Source organism: Urocampus carinirostris, chromosome 4 (genome assembly GCF_059441175.1).
Source record: "Urocampus carinirostris isolate Australia breed hairy pipefish chromosome 4, RoL_Ucar_1.0, whole genome shotgun sequence".
In the NCBI taxonomy this organism is placed as follows: Eukaryota; Metazoa; Chordata; class Actinopteri; order Syngnathiformes; family Syngnathidae; genus Urocampus; species Urocampus carinirostris.
In genome coordinates, this window is record NC_142352.1 from 50,806,360 (window position 1) to 50,823,979 (window position 17,620).

Genomic DNA, 17,620 nt, shown 5'->3' on the forward strand with positions numbered 1-17,620 from the left:
GCGAGGAAGTTTAACATTAATGAATCGAACACGAGAGTGGCTCGAGCCGGCAGAATTAAGAGTCCCCCTAGGAACTCACTAACTGAACAATGGTTCCATGGGTGAATTATGTAAAACCCACTACAACGTTTTACATTTTACAGTTATTATGTTATTGCTTTACTGTTATTGTTTTGCACTTGTTATTTTTGCACATTACGAGTGTCACTATATTGTGATTGCACTAACGTTTTTATTTACCATAACAGTATCAGACGGTTTTTTTGCGTGTTGACTAAATGGAGGAAAAGTAAACTGTCATGCCTTGATGTTGTTCAAAGATGTTAAAGATGTGTCACGAAAATGCTTTACCTCAGAGAAAATAATAAAACAGCTGTTTATTTATTTTGGGAGTGAATGGAGTTGTGGAAAGCTTGTTTGTTATCAATAAAGTTTGACTGACCTATCTGACTGTTTTGTTGACATTCCCTTTAGCGCGGCACCATCTGGCGATTGCATAACGTAACTACATCCTCTACTGTAGTCAAGTCAAGTCACGTTTATTTACCGTAAATAGCCCTTAATCACAAAAATGTCTCGAAGGACTGCACAGAATTACAATTACAAAATTGCACAATTACCTGATCTTAAACCAGCATGCACTTATAGCGCCTTATAATGGGGTGCGTCTTATGTATGGCAAAAGTTTTAAAATATATCATTCATTGAAGGTGCGCCTTATAACACGGTGCGCCTTATAGTGCGGAAAATACGGTATTTCAAATTTATTTATTTTTTTACAAGTTGTCCTCTAATTTAATCTCCAGTTACACAATTCAGTCAGTGTTTCAAAAATATTCATGTGTCATTTATTCATCTTTCTAGAATTAAAAACGCTGATTGAATAATTCTGCTGTTTGTAAAAAAAAACACCAAACGTATTTACATATGAATATTACATAGAGAACCGTAAACAAAAAACAGATTTGTAAGTCTTCCGTTATCAGTTTATTGCAATTGGTGCAGACTAGTTGAAGCTGGTGAATACTGACTTTTGACACATGACGAAGAATATTAAAAGTTAGTGTAACAGTTTGGCTGCCAGAACAAATTTTCCACATGGATTCTGTTCGATTGGATGTCAGTCATTGGAGGGTGCACTTCTAGAGTAGCGACGACAATAATCCTAGAAAATGGCAAGGCCATTATCAGTGTATGTAACCGTGTTATTTTTTCAGTAACAGGGTCATGTTACTCATTATTTTTCAGCCGTTACAACGCTTTTATCGTTACTCAAAGTGCGTTACATTGTCAGGTAGAAATCAGCATAGATACAATAAGTAGGATATCCTCGCTCAGCCTTTTGGCATATTTATTCACCAACAAAGCAAGAACGTGAACAGTACATTAATTCAACCTAACACAGTAGCCATCTACAATAACACAAAACAATGCGCGCATGATGACTTTACTCAATGGAGAATGTCCTACCGTAAAATTACGAGTAAGTAAGGAATTAAATTCACAATACTTAACATTTCTTTTGGGGAAACTAGTATAGGATTCTTTCTCAGTGGTTCCTGCATCTTTAAACGCTTTTCATAGACTGAGTGAGAGAGATAAAGAGCGGGATAGAGAGTGGGGGAGGATGGAGATGGAGGGAGAGAGGGGAGGGAGTGAGAGCTAGAGAGAAGTATTGGGTCGTCACTTTTTTGTTTACTGTTGACTTTTGCTGTGAACAAAATATTTAAAGTACAGTTGCAGATTTCTACCCGACCTGTTATTTCAGGTTGTAAAAGTTTGATTTATTTATTTAACACTGCTGTGTTAAACACACTTTACATTGTTGCAAAAATACTAGCAGTTGTCTGACTAGAGATTGTGATTTATTAAATAGAATGAAACTCAATTTATATTGTTTTACAATTGACTTTTGTTGTGAACAAATAGCAGTAGACCGTCTACTTAACCTGTTGTCTCAGTTTGTGAGAGTTACATTTAATTTATTAAACTCACTTTATATTGTTTACTGCTAAGCGTTATATAATATTTTTACTGCTAATATTTGTTGCAAATCAAGTGTAGGATAAATCTGTTGCTGGTGTGGCGCAATAAATATTACAAGGTTCTGTTACACTCAAATACAGCGAAGAAAATTTCACATTTTTTGACATACACCTTAATTTTAAAGTAACGAAAATAGTTATTGTCCCTTGTAACTAAGTTAATTTTACTATAGATTATTTTTATAAGAAGTACTGAGTAACCATAACTAATTACTTTTTAAAGTAACACGCCCAACAATGCCTATTTTGCAGACGTCAGAGGACTTACAAACGTAAGTATGTGACTAGCGCACACATGTCGCTTTTTGAGAAAATCTAATGTTTTTTATCACCACGAGTAAGACCATGAAGAAAAAAATTGCTGAGGGGAAATCCTGTGCATTTCTGCACACAAAACTGAGCAAACTGCAACAAGTAACACTTCACTTGAGCATGTGTCAGCAGGACAGACTCTTGGAGTAAAAACAACTCAATGGTACAATTGTGTATGGCGGCGTCTCTCCAGAAAACCCATCTGCATATACACGCAGGGACTGAATGGCGCAAGAAAAGCCCACACACACATACATACACATGCAGACATTCTTATACAGGCACACATAATCGTGAGTCTAAAACAAAAGCATGCAGAGTGTGCACAGAAAACAGTTTTCTGTGAAGAAAATACAGCAGCTGACCTGTCGCTTGGAAGTGTGAGAAGAAATACAAAACAAAATGCCAAAGAGATCAAGCTTGCATCGCAGCAAGTGTCTACTTCCCAATATTTCCAATGCACTATTTTCAATAAAAGGTAAGATCGTTTTTATTTTTCATGGTCTTTATTTTTTATTTTTATATTTTTAAACTGTTCTGACAAAACGAAATTGCTGAATATAGAATATTGTATTAATTGTGAATGTCAATGGTTTTATTTTACATCTACACACAATACATTCAAAATAAACATTCAAAATGTCCTCCCTCAGTGCTGCTCTTTTAAATGATATTGACTTGTGTGATACATGTGTGTAGTTAAGAGAAAAATTTAAGCAATAAATGTATGAGATTAAAACTAAATATTCCCTATTCTTACCCACTATGGTGAAATAACACATCTTTACTAATAGTGGCAGGAGTGCCGTATGTTTTGTCTACCTTAAAGGACAGCAGGCAGATTTCTTTCTCCATTTTTTCTCATAGCATATCAAATGCATCTAAGTATACAAACAAGTTTGACGTTATTTAAATTATGCAAAAAATGACGAAATGAAAAATGCCTCGCTTGAGGACTTCACAGTGTGTATTCATGGCTATAAAAAGGAATAGAGGATGAAAAATTACATTTCGATTCCCAAAATGTAACCACGTCTCAGAGCTGAAGGTAAATACAAAAGTTCCTACTCATTTGCAGTATTTAATTACACTTTTACTCAAAGACTTGTTTCGATATATATGTTCACAGTTAATTCTTTGACGGCAAAAATGGCCATCAAATTATTTTATATGACTATGGGAGGAAAAACAAAATTATTTATAAGTGACACTTAAGCAGACAATATTGTTACTTTATATATTTGATCAGAAAAAAAAAATCAAACGCCACATAGTAAAATAAAATTAACCAAAGAATTATGAAGAGCAGATTCAAGTTGGTCTCGAAATATACGAAATGCCTCTCACTGAAAAAAAAAAAATCCAAATATTTTGCTTTATGTCTCTAGAAGTGTAAATATCAAATAACCTCCCGACTTTATAGGGAGATTTTGTAGTCTCAATGTACACATAAGTCAAGTCAAGTCATGTTTATTTGTATAGCCCTAAATCATAAGGCATCTCAATAGGCTGCACAGACAACAGATTATTGCTAACTACGTATTATTATTACACCATCCCCTGATCTAAAACTTACACGAGGGCAAGGAAAAACTCAAAAACCTCAACATGAGGAAAATGAAGACAACTTGAAAAGGCACACCGCACATGAGGTAATACCCATTCCAGGATGACCGGGCTGCAAAGGATGTTGTAATAGCTATTAATACACAGACATCATCAACAGGAAATATAGGTCATTCATAAGCTACAGAATAGAAGTGCGTTTGAAGCATTGATTTAAACAGTTCCACTGAGGTTGCAGATCAAATCTCAGGGGACAAAGCATTCCACAACACAGGGGCCCGAATGGAGAACGCTCTCGAACCTGTGGTTCTCTTCTTGGCTCTTTGGATCACTAGTAGACCAGCATTTTCAGAGCGAATGCTCCGGACCGGAACATAGGGAGAAATTAGGTCTAAAAGATATGAGGGAACAAGTCCATGCATGATTTTGTATAATACCAACAGAACCATAACATCACATCTTAAGCTAACAGGGGGCCAATGCATGTTAGCTAAAATCAGGGAAATTTGATGAAATGTTCTTGTCTTAGTTAAAAGCCTCGCTGCAGCATTTTCAACCAGCTGCAGGATCTTGATTTTGGACTTTGGGAGACCAGAGAGTAGTAAATTACAGTAATCAGGATGGGAGGTAACAAACGCATGAATTATAATCTCTGCATCGGACTGGGACAGCATAGGGCGAATTTTGGCACATTTTTGACTGTGTCACTCTGGTTGATATTACATTTGTCGATATTCAGAGCAGTTTTTGAGAACAAGTCATGGCATTTTGATGGATCAATACTTAACATTTCGGTCTTTTCAGAGTTGAGGTGCAAGAAGTTGAGTGACATATATCTTTATCTCAGCGAAAAAAATCCCTGGACAGCCATCATGTTGCACATAGATTACTTTCAGACATTTGACTTTACTGAAGAAACCAGGTCACTCAAACAAGGTTGCAGGAAACTTGAACGAAAATGGCGCACTACAAAGCTGGAGGTCTTCCGACTGGCCTGTTGTGACAGCTTGCTGAAATATAAAGTAGCTCATGCCTCAGCTAAAGCATCGTTTTTCTCCAAGATTATTGTTATACATAAAAATAATCCGAAATTTTAGTTTGACACAATGGCGAAACTTACCAGACAACAACTTAACCCAAATAGTTCTACTTATTCTGCTAATGACTTTATGGATTTTTCAAATAAAAAGATTCAACTCATCAGGAATGAAATCTTAAATGAACGCTCTGCAACCCCGTCCTACCTCAAAGATGTGGAGGAGTTAAGTAAGGACCGTGTCGGCAGTTTCAATGATTTGTCCCTTGATAGTCTTACACAGATGGTCAGCAGGGCCAAACAAACTACTTGCCTGCTTGATCCGTTTCCAGCTTCACTGGTGAAGGATGTGTTTGGGATCTTAGAACCATCAGTTTTAAATATTATTAATATATCGCTATCCTCTGGTATTGTTCCTGTAGCCTTCAAGTCTGCAGTCATTAAACCCACGCTTAAGAGACCTAACCTTGACCCAGAAAGCCTAGGTAATTATAGGACAGTGTCAAATCTGCCTTTTTTTGCAAAATTACTTGAAAAGTTCGTTGCACAGCAGCTAAATGACTTCATGTCGGAAAATAACCTCTTTGAAAGTGTCCAGTCAGCATTTAGGGCAAATGCCTCGACTGAGACAGCCCTGGCTAAAGTAACTAATGACCTCCTTTTAGCAATAGATTCCGGTGCCTCATCAATGTTACTGCTGCCGGATCTCAGTGCTGCTTTTGATACTGTCGACCACAACATATTACTTGTTCATCTGGAATGCATTGGTAACTCAGGAACTGTACTCTCGTGGTTTAGGTCCTACCTGTCAGACAGGATGCAATGTGTTAATTACGGCAATCTGACCTCTAAACAATCTAATCCTCTGTGGCGTTCCACAGGGCTGTGTATTTGTCACCTTTTTAGTACTTATATGCTTCCGCTTGGTGACATTATCCGCAAGTATAATATTAGTTTCCATTGCTATGCAGATGACACTCAACTGTATGTGCCACTGGAGACAACTGGACAGTTAAGAAATCCTGAGGCCTGCCTTACTGAGATTCAAAGATGGATGTCACTTAATTTTTTGCACCTTAACCCAGAAAAAACTGAAATATTGATTATTGGTCCAGCTCATTGTCGTGAGTTGTTTTCAAACACTGCCCTGAACCTAGAAAAATGTAATATCACCCCTAGTGACTCAGTCAAAAATCTAGGTGTTTGATCCTAATCTGTCGTTTGAGTTACACGTGAAAAATATTACTAGAATAGCTTTCTACCACCTCCGTAATACTGCGAAGATTCGTTCGATGCTGTCACAATCAGATGCAGAGGTTTTAATTCATGCGTTTATTACTTCTCGGCTGTAATGTATTGCTTTCTGGTCTCCCGATGTCTAGCATCATAAGTGTGCAGCTGGTTCAGAATGCGGCAGCTAGACTCTTGACTAGGACAAAAAAGTTTGAGCATATTACTCCTGTATTGGCCAACTTGCACTAAATCACAGTCCACTTAAGATGTGACTTTAAGGTTCTCTTATTAACATACAAATGTTTGCATGGATTTGCACCCTCTTATCTCTCTGATTTTATTCCCCCTATGTCCCTGCAACGGAGCCTCCGCTCGGAAAATGCCGGTCTACTTGTGACTCTGAGAGCCATGAAGTCTGCAGGCTTAAGAGCGTTCTCCATCTGGGCCCCGCTGCCATGGAATGCTCTGCCTCCGGAGATAAGATCTGCAACCTCAGTGGAAGTTTTTGAATCTAGACTTAAGACACACTTCTATTCAAAAGCGTATGATTGATGCCCACCTAATATTTTGTATTGTCCTGTCTTTTTCCGACTGCCTGGCTGGTGGTGATAGGAAGGGGAAGGACGATTTGAGATGAGTTAGCAGACCAGCGTCTGACCTGAAGCATGTCAACGCCTGCATTGACCAGCTGGCAGAGATGGGAAGCTGCGTCGTTGCTGGACTTTCTGGACTATTTTACAGGCTGGGGGCGTCGTTGCCGGTTGCTTCCGGACAAATTCCAACATGTTACCTAGTGTTTACTATGTTTGTGTACTGTAACTCAATGCTAAATCTGGTCATCCTGGAAGGGGGATTACCACTTGTGAGGCCCCCTTCTCAAGGTTTCTTTTTTCCTCACGCTGAGGTTTTGAGTTTTTCCTTGCCCGCATGTTGGTTTAAGATCAGGTAATGGTGTACTGTAATCCTGTGCAGTCCTTTGAGACATTTTTGTAATTAAAGGCTGTATAAATAAATGTGACTTCACATGTGGCGTATTTACATCGTCTTTAGAAATTTCTTCCCGTATGCGTTGAATCTTCTTATTAAATAAGACCATATAGTCATGGGCTGAATGGGAGAAACTATCTGGAATAATCTGTTGCCTCGTTAGCGATGATAGTGTCGAAGAGGATTTTGGGGTTATTTTTTTGTGCTGCATTCACCTTCGAAAAAAGGGCCTACAGTGGAACCTCGGTTCTCGACCATAATCTGTTCCAGAACCCTGTTCGAAAACCGATTTGTTCGATCACCGAAATCATTTTTCTCATTAAAAATAATGTAAATCGTTTTAATCCGTTCCAACACCCTGAATGTATACCTTGAATGTTTAACGTAAACATAAAGCTAACGCAGGCTAATCATACGTTCGCGTTATCGTAATCTTCCGTAGGAAAGATTACGCTAACATGAACGTGTAAAAATAAAAAAATCAGGTCGGTTACAAGTCATTTAGCACCCGGGTCTCCACAACAAGTGGTGAGCGGTTCATTGGAAAGGGGGCTCCGTTCCAACACCCTTAATATTTACCTTGAATGTTTAACGTAAACATAAAGCTAACCCAAAATTATCGTACGTTCGCGTTGTCGTAATCTTCCCTACGAAAGATTATGCTATCATGAACGTGTAAAAATTAAAAAAAGGATAAAGAAAAGAATTCTGAATAGGATTTCTTACCTTTGTGGTGGTCAGCAGAAGGCGCAGGTGGACGGTGGGAAGAGGGATGGAGGAGGAAGGAAAATTATTGTTTGGAAGGATGTTCTTTTCTCTTAAAATACCGATCTAATGACACTTGCTTCTGCCTTCTTTTTAGCACTTTTCTAAAGTGACTCACAGATTTCACAGCCTCCCTATTCTTTAGTATCGTACTGATCGTAGATTTAGCCATGCTGCATTCCCTAGCAAGATCAGACACTCGCACACCTCCTTCATATTTTGCCATTATTTATTTCTTAAATGCAATAGTTGTACGCACTACTTTTCTTTTTTCATCTGTAGCAACTTTGCTGCTTGCACTGACTTTCTTCGGAGGCATAATTAGGGGCTAGAACACTTCGTACACCTATATTAAAAGCAAAAGCAAAACGGAGCACGTTCGCAAGCGATAACAGTTGGTCACGAAAAGAGCGATCTACACCCGTACGCCGCTCAGCATAGCACCCTAGCGTACGCACTCAAGCATTACCGGCGTTCGAACTCCGATTTTTTGACCGAAGAGCGAAGCAAGAATTTCTCGAAATTTTTGGTCGGACTCAGATTTGCTCGAACTGAGAGGCGTTCGAAAACCGAGGTTCCACTGTATTTCGCAGAGGCAAGGGCTGCTTTATACTTTAACAAGCTGTCACACCAGGTTTGATGGAAAACCTCAAGCTTGGTAGCGCACCATTTTCGGTCAGATTTCCTGCAGTCTTGTGTAAGCGATCTAGTTTTATCAGTAAACCAAGGCATGTGTCTTTTGGGTCGTAATTTAGGCCATATCAACAAGCAACAAGTTAATTAAAATGGTTTTAAATGGATATTCAAGATATTTATTTTGTATTTTACTTTCACTCAAGTACCAACAAGAAAAGTTATTTTCTAAATGTTTTGTGTTATTAAAGTGAATTTAGTAAAAATCCACAAAAGGAATGCCTTTTTCCATCTCTTTTTGTTTTATAAATATTGAATAAAGCGTAGTTGCGAGTGACAATCGCTACATAACACAAAATTGATTAGAATATGGTGTTGAGTTAATAAGTTTGCAATTATTGGTTTGAATTACATTATTTTCATCATAAAGACATATATTTTAGTGATCGACCCATATGGGTGTTTCAAAGACCGATACCAATTACTTGTATTAAGAGGAAGCCAATAATAGATTCATTTACTGTAAAGGTTAAAAGATTGGTGTAATAATTATTTAATAATGCAAAAATAAAGAATGTTTGTTATACATTCAAATAAAACTTTAGAAGCTTTCTGAACCCTTTTACAGAGAATTAGAATTTCAACACAACTAACAAGACCAATCTTTCACTTAAACCAAAAACTAAGAGTAGGAAATAAATTTAGGCCGCAAATTGAAAAGTGTGGGCACTCCTGTTCTAGAGCCAGTGTGACGAGCTCATGTTACGATAAGAGCTCATCACTTCCACTTTAGCGTGCTTTTTATGTCTCAATCCCAAACACACAGGCTTGATTGAAAAACTAATGTTATAAGAGTTAATAAATCAGTCTCCACCTGAATTTACCTCCCTAAAAAAAGTTAACTACACATTTTACGCTATCTTTTAATCACAAAAAACACCTTTCTATGACAAACACAGGTATGTGGGGACAAGTTAGCTAAGCTGCAGCTTTCTCTGGCTTTAGTGGTTCTGCCCCTGGTTGCTTATCCAATCAGAAGGTGCGGGACGGATAGCAGGATTGAGGAGGGGAGGTGTCAGAGCAAAGAGAGAGTTTCGGTTGCATGAGACTTAATAGTCGCCTTGTCGAATGAAAGATAAATACTGATAATGATATCAGTGAAATTCCCAACTATTAGTGCCAATAATCGACCCACCTGATTACCGGTCAACCTCTAATACTTTAGGTACACAAGAACATGAACCGAATAAAATAAAAAACAAGACACGTCCTCTTGCTACTTTGGGAATTAACCCATCAGCTCGAATGCCTCCTGGCATGTCCACGGTGTTTAAAAGACAACTGGTGCGTCATCGATTGTTGTAGTACTGCAGGAAATCATTCACAAACGATGCTTGCTTTTTATGTGTAGCAGGCTGAATAAAAAAAGACCATTGTGGGCCATAAAAGAGCAGTATTGGTGTGAGATTCAAAGCAAAGGCAAAGTAAAGCTGGAGATCATCAAGCAGTTTGAAAAAAAAAAAAAAAAGATTTCAAAGCAAAATTATCTCGATTATTTACAGAACTCACTTACACAATGCCTAGTGACCTCTGTAAGCCACATTTTTGAATGCCAACAACTAACCTATTCATTCTGGATCGTATACCTGCATTAACCCAATAGCAGACCCAAAACCGAGCATCGGATTTGTCAGAATGCATCAAAATCATGATACTAGCCCAGCACTATTACATAGGCAGTACATTACAGACTTGATTTCTCTTTTTCTATCCAGAATTTCTGAAGTAGTCACAATTACGCCATCTCTTAATCTGAAACCAACATGCAGGCAAGAAAAACCTCAAAACTTCAACAGGAAATAAGACACCTTTAGAGGGGGATCACAAGTGGTAATGCCTCTACCAGGATGACAATGCTGCAATAGATTTTGCATTAGGTAACAATACACACAACATAGTGAACCAGAAAATGATACATAGGTAATATGTAAAATTGTACAAAAAGTCCATGCAGGCAACTACGCCTCAAGCCTGTAAAATTGCCCAAAAGTCCACGACAGCATTATCTGGATTCCAGTTGATAATGTGCATGCATATATAAGCTGATGATCTAAAATTAAGTTGGATGAGACTTAATTATTTTCCTATGGTTATGATTTGAATTTATAGCTATCGGGGCACATAAAAAAAAAGCACAACAAAACAATCATCCATCCATCCATTATTTGCACCACTTATCCTCAGTAGGGTGTGCTGGAGCCCGTCCCAGCAATCTTCGGGCAGTGAGCAGGGGACACCCTGAACTGGTTACCAGCCAGTCGCAGGGCACACAGAGACAGACAACTCACTTGCTCATTCACACATAGGGACAATTTTGACCGGCCAATTACCTGGCATGCATATTTTTGGAACGTGGGAGGAAAGCGGAGTGCCCGGAGGAAACCCATGCAAGCAAGAAGAGAGCATGCAAACTCCGCACAGGAGGATTCAATCCCATTACCTTAGAACCTTGCCGCGGATGCGCTAACCACTCATCCGCCGTGCCGCCCAAAAACAGAGATTCAGTGTAATAAATAAAATCCCTTCCTTTATGCCCATCCAACAAAGTGAAACACCTAACACACAGATACACAAAACGGTTGAAATAACGTTTAAAAAAAATAGTAAAATAAATAAAGTATGATTATAATAATAATAATAATAATAATTTCCTTGTATTGTCATTCTGTGTAACAATGTACACAGAACGAAATGTCGATTGCACCTGACCCGTTGTAGCGAGCCGATGCAGCCGCAGCCAACAGAGGGCGCCGCCGACCACTTTTTAAGTCTTAGGAATGACTCGGCCGGGGCGCGAACCCGAACCTCCCAGTCTCAAAGCGGGCGCCTTACCATCTAGGCTACTGAGCTGGTTATGGGAAGGCACCGTCCAACCAAGTGGGGAAATGAACATGAGGGAGTCTTTATCCACACAGATAGGGGTGGCAGCAGTTGGTATCAGGATTTTCATTCATTGAAACTAAATAAATGATCAGTTAAAGCCATATTTTAAAAAAGTGGGTTTTGATCAAGGGTCCCCTGCAGACCTGAAGTTCTCCGGGAGACGTTTCCATTGGGGAGGACTAAAAATACTGTATGCTGCTTTACCCTAGGAACATTCAACAAACCGCTGCCGGAGACCCACACGGACCACGAGAGTTAATATCATAAAGGCAAATCAGACTCAAGCATCCCCAACAATTAGATCTTTCTTTTAAACTCTCTTTTCCTGAAAAAAGGACAGGATAGGCCCAAATATGATAAATAAAATCTAGCATGTTTCAAGTAAAACAAAACAAAAATAAACAACACAGCATCAGAAATATTTCACTGCTTTGAAATGGTTCAGTCTATTTGATTTTTAGCACCACATCGTATTATTTCTGCAGTAGTATTTTGATGTATTTCCAAAAGTAAAATGTTTTTAGTATATATATAGTATTAATTTGGTTGTCTTTATAGTATGTAATCATGATTTTGTAGAATTGCAGTACTATTACTGTACTTTTATTTTTTAGTATTTTTGTAATTTAATTTTTGTGGTATTTCCATTGTAAAGTCTTTGTAGTATATCTGTAGTATTACTTTTGTTGTATTTTTGTGGTATTTTGTAGTATTTCTGCAGTCGGATTTTTCTAATTTTTCTATTGTATTTTTTATAGTATTACTCTACTTTTGTTTTAGTATTTCTACAGAATTATTTTTGTAGTATTTCCATAGTACATCTTTTTGTAGTATTACTGTAGTATTTGCTGTAATAATTCTGTAGAAGTATTTTTGTAGTATTTCCATTCCAATATTTATGTAACAGTGTTTTTGTTTTATCGTCTATTAAGAAGTATTTCTGTAGAAGTATTTTGAAGTATTTCCATATTAGAATCTTGGTAGAATTTCTTTTGAAATTTTTAACATTATTGTACTAGTATTTTTGTAGTATTTCTGTTGTAGTATTTATGTAATTGTATTTTTGTATCATAGTATTACTGTAGTAGTATTTCTCTTCTTATCAGAACAAGGACAAAATAATATCTTAGGTCCCTGTTTTAAAGCAAATTTTCCAACAAAACAAAATGTTTTTATTACCAGTACTATATTTACTACAATATATACAGTCATCCCCGCGACCCTACTGAGGATAAGCGGTGCAGCTAATGAGATGAGAGAGATGAGATATACAGTCATTGGGCAGCACGTCGGCGCAGTGGTTAGCGCGTGTGCTGCACAGTTCTAAGGTCTCCTGTGTGGGTTCAAATCCAGCTACCGGACTTCCTGTGCGGAGTTTGTATGTTCTCCCCGTGCTTGCGGGCGCTCCGGTTTCCTCCCAGATTCCAAAGACATGCATTTCAGGTGGATTGGCCAGTCCAAATTGTCCCTAGGTGTGAATGAGCGAGCGAGTTGTCTGTCCCTGTGTGCCCTGCGATTGGCTGGCAACCAGTTCAGGGTGTCCCCTGCCCACTACCCGATGATTGCTGGGATGGGTTCCAGCACCCCCGCGACCCTACTGAGGATAAACGGTGCAACTAATGAGAAGAGATGAGATATACTGTCATTATCATTTGACAATTTTTGTATAGCGGGCCGGAGGAGGAAGCCTGTGCCCCGCGGGCCGTAGTTTACCCACCACTGATCTGGGTGCTCAGCTCTCCCCAAAGCTCTGAACCTAAAATTACCCCTGCCCAAGACAATTAAGACATTTAAAAACTAGCTTATAAAATTAATAAATAAATAAATCAATTAAAAAAAAAAATATATATATATATATATATACAGGGATCAGAATTTTCCGCGGATCCGCGGATTTCCGCTGTTTTTGAACCCCAAAGGCATTCCGACTTTTTCACTTTTTCTCTTGCGTAGCAAACAAATTCAAAATCCGACTGTCTCACTCTTTCCTTTATTGCTCTGGCGCACCCTGGCGGCCGTTAGAAAAATTGGCCGCATTGTTGCTCAACCTGCAGGGACTGAACTGCATTTGAACTTATCTTGCAGTATTTACAAAAAAATCAGTTATGTGGGCAAATTATTTTAATCTTCTAAAAATGTTACTTAAATGATAAATATAAGCGTGGTTTTGGACAAGTAAATTGCCTAAAACCCAGGAGCTTGGGGGGGGGGGGGTGCGGTGGCGGCGCGGGTGTGTGTGGGGGGGGGGGTGTTGGAGCTCCGCCCTGCTTTATTCCTGGACCCTGGCTATTTCAGCTGAAAATGAAAATCTCCATTCTGATCCCTGTATGTATATATATATATATATATATATATATATATATATATACATACACACGGAAAGCTAATGCCGGGATTTCAAAACTGGTGTAATGTGATCCCCCAGCCTCCCATAGGCACACGTGCTGCTGAATTTTGTAGTAGCTGCTAGCTGAAAATGTTTTTGGGGAAGACCAAAGAGCAGGGCATTACAGTACTCTAAACGAGAAGATATAAAATCATGCATCATTACCTCTGTGTTTGCCTGGGAGGGATATGGGCAGACTCAGGCTGTTCCAGATTATATTGGATAAACATCAATACTGAACAATAATCCGGTTTGCCATATCAGTAACAGATGCAAAGAACCGTTCTATTGGATTCCAATTAATAATGCATTTGTTAAAAAGGTTCCGATTGTCATCCAACTTTAATAAGACACTTAAAAAGGGAAAGGCTTGAACTGACCAAAGAGGAATGTCTGGAGGAGAAGAGAGGCACTGCCGAGGTATAGGACCCAGACACTGAATCATCCCATAAAGTGTGAGCCGAGGGAATGCGTAGGCCTGAATGCTGCTGGCCCAATGGGGGCGGAATTAAAAATATCTAACTTGACTGTGCACACTCTTTCATCAACCGCAAGCCTCCTCGCTTTTTCACCCCAACATCCCCCTTCCTCCTCTTTGCTTTCTTTGATGATCCCCTTCTACCTCATCCTCCTCTCAGTGAACACTTAAATGACTGTTGCTTCCTCGACCACAATGCTGCTCTGTGATTACGCCCACAACAAGAACAAAGTATCCGCATGATGAGACCTCATCATAAAAAATTGGAGCGAGAGCTGCCAATACAAATAATAAAACTGTGAAAGTATTACACATTGAAAATGGTAAAGTAAATCTATTATTAACAAAGATGATGAGGTAATAAGTGTTAGTATTGCTGAAAATCACAAAAAAGAGCCTAGCTCAAGAAAATCCAGTTCTTTGGGCCCATATTTTTCTATGCCATAAAAAGAGAAGCGTTTCAGTTAGCCAACATTTTGTCAGTGTTCATGGTCCACTGATATTAAGCAGGTATCAAACTCTTTTGTATGTTTATGTTGTCATGTGCACGCTGCAAATTAAAAAAAACTAAAACAATAAAAACCTGCAAATGTTGTTGACACAAACAAGACAAGTCATGTTTATTTGTATAGCCCTTAATCGCAAGGAGTTTCAAAGGGCTGCACAAACCAAAGATTATTGCAAAGTACAGACTATTTTCACACCATCCACTGATCTAAAACATATATGAGGAAAATGAAGAAACCTTGAGAAGGGACTGCACATAAGGTAATACCCTTTCCAGGATGACCAGCCTGCAACGGAAGTTGCACTAACAAACAATACACAGATATTGTCAACATGAAATATAGGTAATTCATAAGATATAGGATATAAACGGGTTTTAAGCCTAGATGTAAACAGTTTCACTGAGGTTGCAAATCAAATCTCAGAGTATTCTACAACTCCGGAGCCCAAATGCATAACACTCTCAAACCTGCGGATTTTTTCTTGGTTCTTGGGATCACAAGTAGACCAGCATTTTCAGAGCAAAGGCCGGAACATTGGGAGAAATTTAGTCTGAAAGATATGTGGGAGTAAGTCCATGCATGATTTTGTTTAATACCAACAGAGCCTTAAATTCACATTTTAGCCTAACAGGGAGCCAATGCAGGTCGGAGTGATTTGATCATATTTTCTTGTCTTAGTTAAAAGCCTCGCTGCAGCATTTTGTACTAGCTGCAGGCTCTTGATTTTGGACTTTGGGAGACCGGAGAGTGGTACATTACAGAAATCGAGATGGGAGGTAACAAACGCATGAATTATAATCTCTGTATCAGACTAGGAAGGCATAGCGCAAATTTGAGCAATGTTGCGAAGATGGGGAAAATAGCTGTTCTAGGAATTCTTAACGTGTGTTTGGAAGGACAGGTTGGGGTCAAATATGACACCTAAATTTTTGACTGAGTCACTCTGTGTGATATTACATTTGTCAATATTAAGAGCAGTTTTTGAGAGCAAGTCATGTCATTTAGATGGACCGATAAATAACATTTCAGTCTTTTCAGGTTGAGGCGCAACAAGTTAAGTGACATCATGCTCTTCCCTGCTTTTTTTGTTTTTGCTTTTGCTTTTATTTGTTAAATGTAGCACAAAACTGTTGAAAGTAAGAAGAGGCCTTCTTAAAGTTCAGTCCCAAACACCAACCCAAACCCCAAAATAGATGACAAAGAAGAGTTTAATCGAGCAAGTCTAAGAAATACATGTGAAATACATGTGCATCATGAATGAGCAGGCATAAGGAGATGGTGGATGCAAGTAAGGATGTTCCAAATTCCGCCCGCAAGTTTAATAACACTGAAGTTCTATTCTCTGTATTTACCCTAACACAAAAGGGGATCAAATTTAATGATGAAATCTGAGAGATCAAACAAGAACTAAAATCTTTGGCGGAAATAAAGAAGACCATCAAAGACGCCATCTGGACCTCCAGAAACCTTGTTAGAATATGATATGGTGAAATTGTGAATGTGTTTAATTGCTGTTAAAAGTGTCACTAAAAATTGTTCAAACCTTATATTGGTAGAATATGATATAATGAAATTGTGAATGTGTTTAATTGCTCTTAAAAGTGTCAATAAAATTGTTCAAACCAAAAACCAAAAATTCAAGAATTGCCAGATCAAACATCAAAACGAGGCATCAGTCAGTCATTTTGATCATGACTGTATGATGTGTTCTTGTCTGCAGGGGTCTTCATTGTAACGTGTTAAATTTACCAACATGTTAAACAGGCGAAGAGCATATGTAAGGCATTTAAAAGGGGCTCATTACACACACTGACTCTGTAACAGTGCGCTGGCCCTTTGAAACAAATTGCTACTCTCAGTGGGGGAAGGCATCATTTTTCATTTGCATTATGACCTATGGATTATGACCTATATAAAAAGGCAGTTGGATTTTGCTTACACTCCCAATTTGTTTTTATAGTACTGGAATTTCCATTGTGTCTTTGAGGGTTTTTGGTCAGTTGACTGAGTCACACCAGCTTTTTTTATGCTGGTAAAAAGGGAGCACACGAGCTGTAGTCAATTGTAAACCAAAAGTAACAAAAAGCAAAGACTGTGACTCAAATGATCTAGGAACAATAATGAGTAAATAAATCTCATGTACCCATTCAGAGACAAATGTTCACTGCAATTGACAACAAAACATCAGTCAAGGCTTTAATTAAATCATGAGGACAGACTCATTGTAGGAATACTGATTTAGACACTGATAATGCCACAATTACTTAATATTTGAACTACATTTTAGATAACACTTCACACATGTTGACTATCCATGACATTTCATTAAATAATTCACTCGTAGACGTTTTTGAAGCAGTTCCCTGTTTGCTTCTCATTTTAAAGGGTCTACTTATCTTTTTAACTCCTTCCTTTCTAGAGTTATTATTAATAATGCAAGGCATGGCAATTTGTCAAACAGTTTGAAATTGAGTAAAACGTGCTGTAGGTGTCTTCTCAAACATACCATTCGTCATAAAATGCATCTTTTTATGATCCATTTTGTTGTGACATTGTGTACTGTTATACAATGCACACGTATTCTTTAAATTGCAAACACAAAGGATTCCAAAAGGTTGTTGGCAATACAAATGAAATTGAAAGTCAAAAGCTTTCTTCAAATGAATGTAAAAGTCATGATGACACTTGTAGTAACCTACGTGAGGGTGTAGTAGACTGTTTATTTGT

General features: G+C 38.2%; 1 protein-coding gene across 1 annotated transcript in view; it reads right to left on the reverse strand.

Moving 5' to 3' along the window:
* galnt2 (UDP-N-acetyl-alpha-D-galactosamine:polypeptide N-acetylgalactosaminyltransferase 2) overlaps window positions 1-17,620 on the reverse strand; it is a 181,643-nt gene that overhangs the window by 122,381 nt on the left and 41,642 nt on the right. The gene's annotated exons all lie outside the window — the stretch shown is intronic.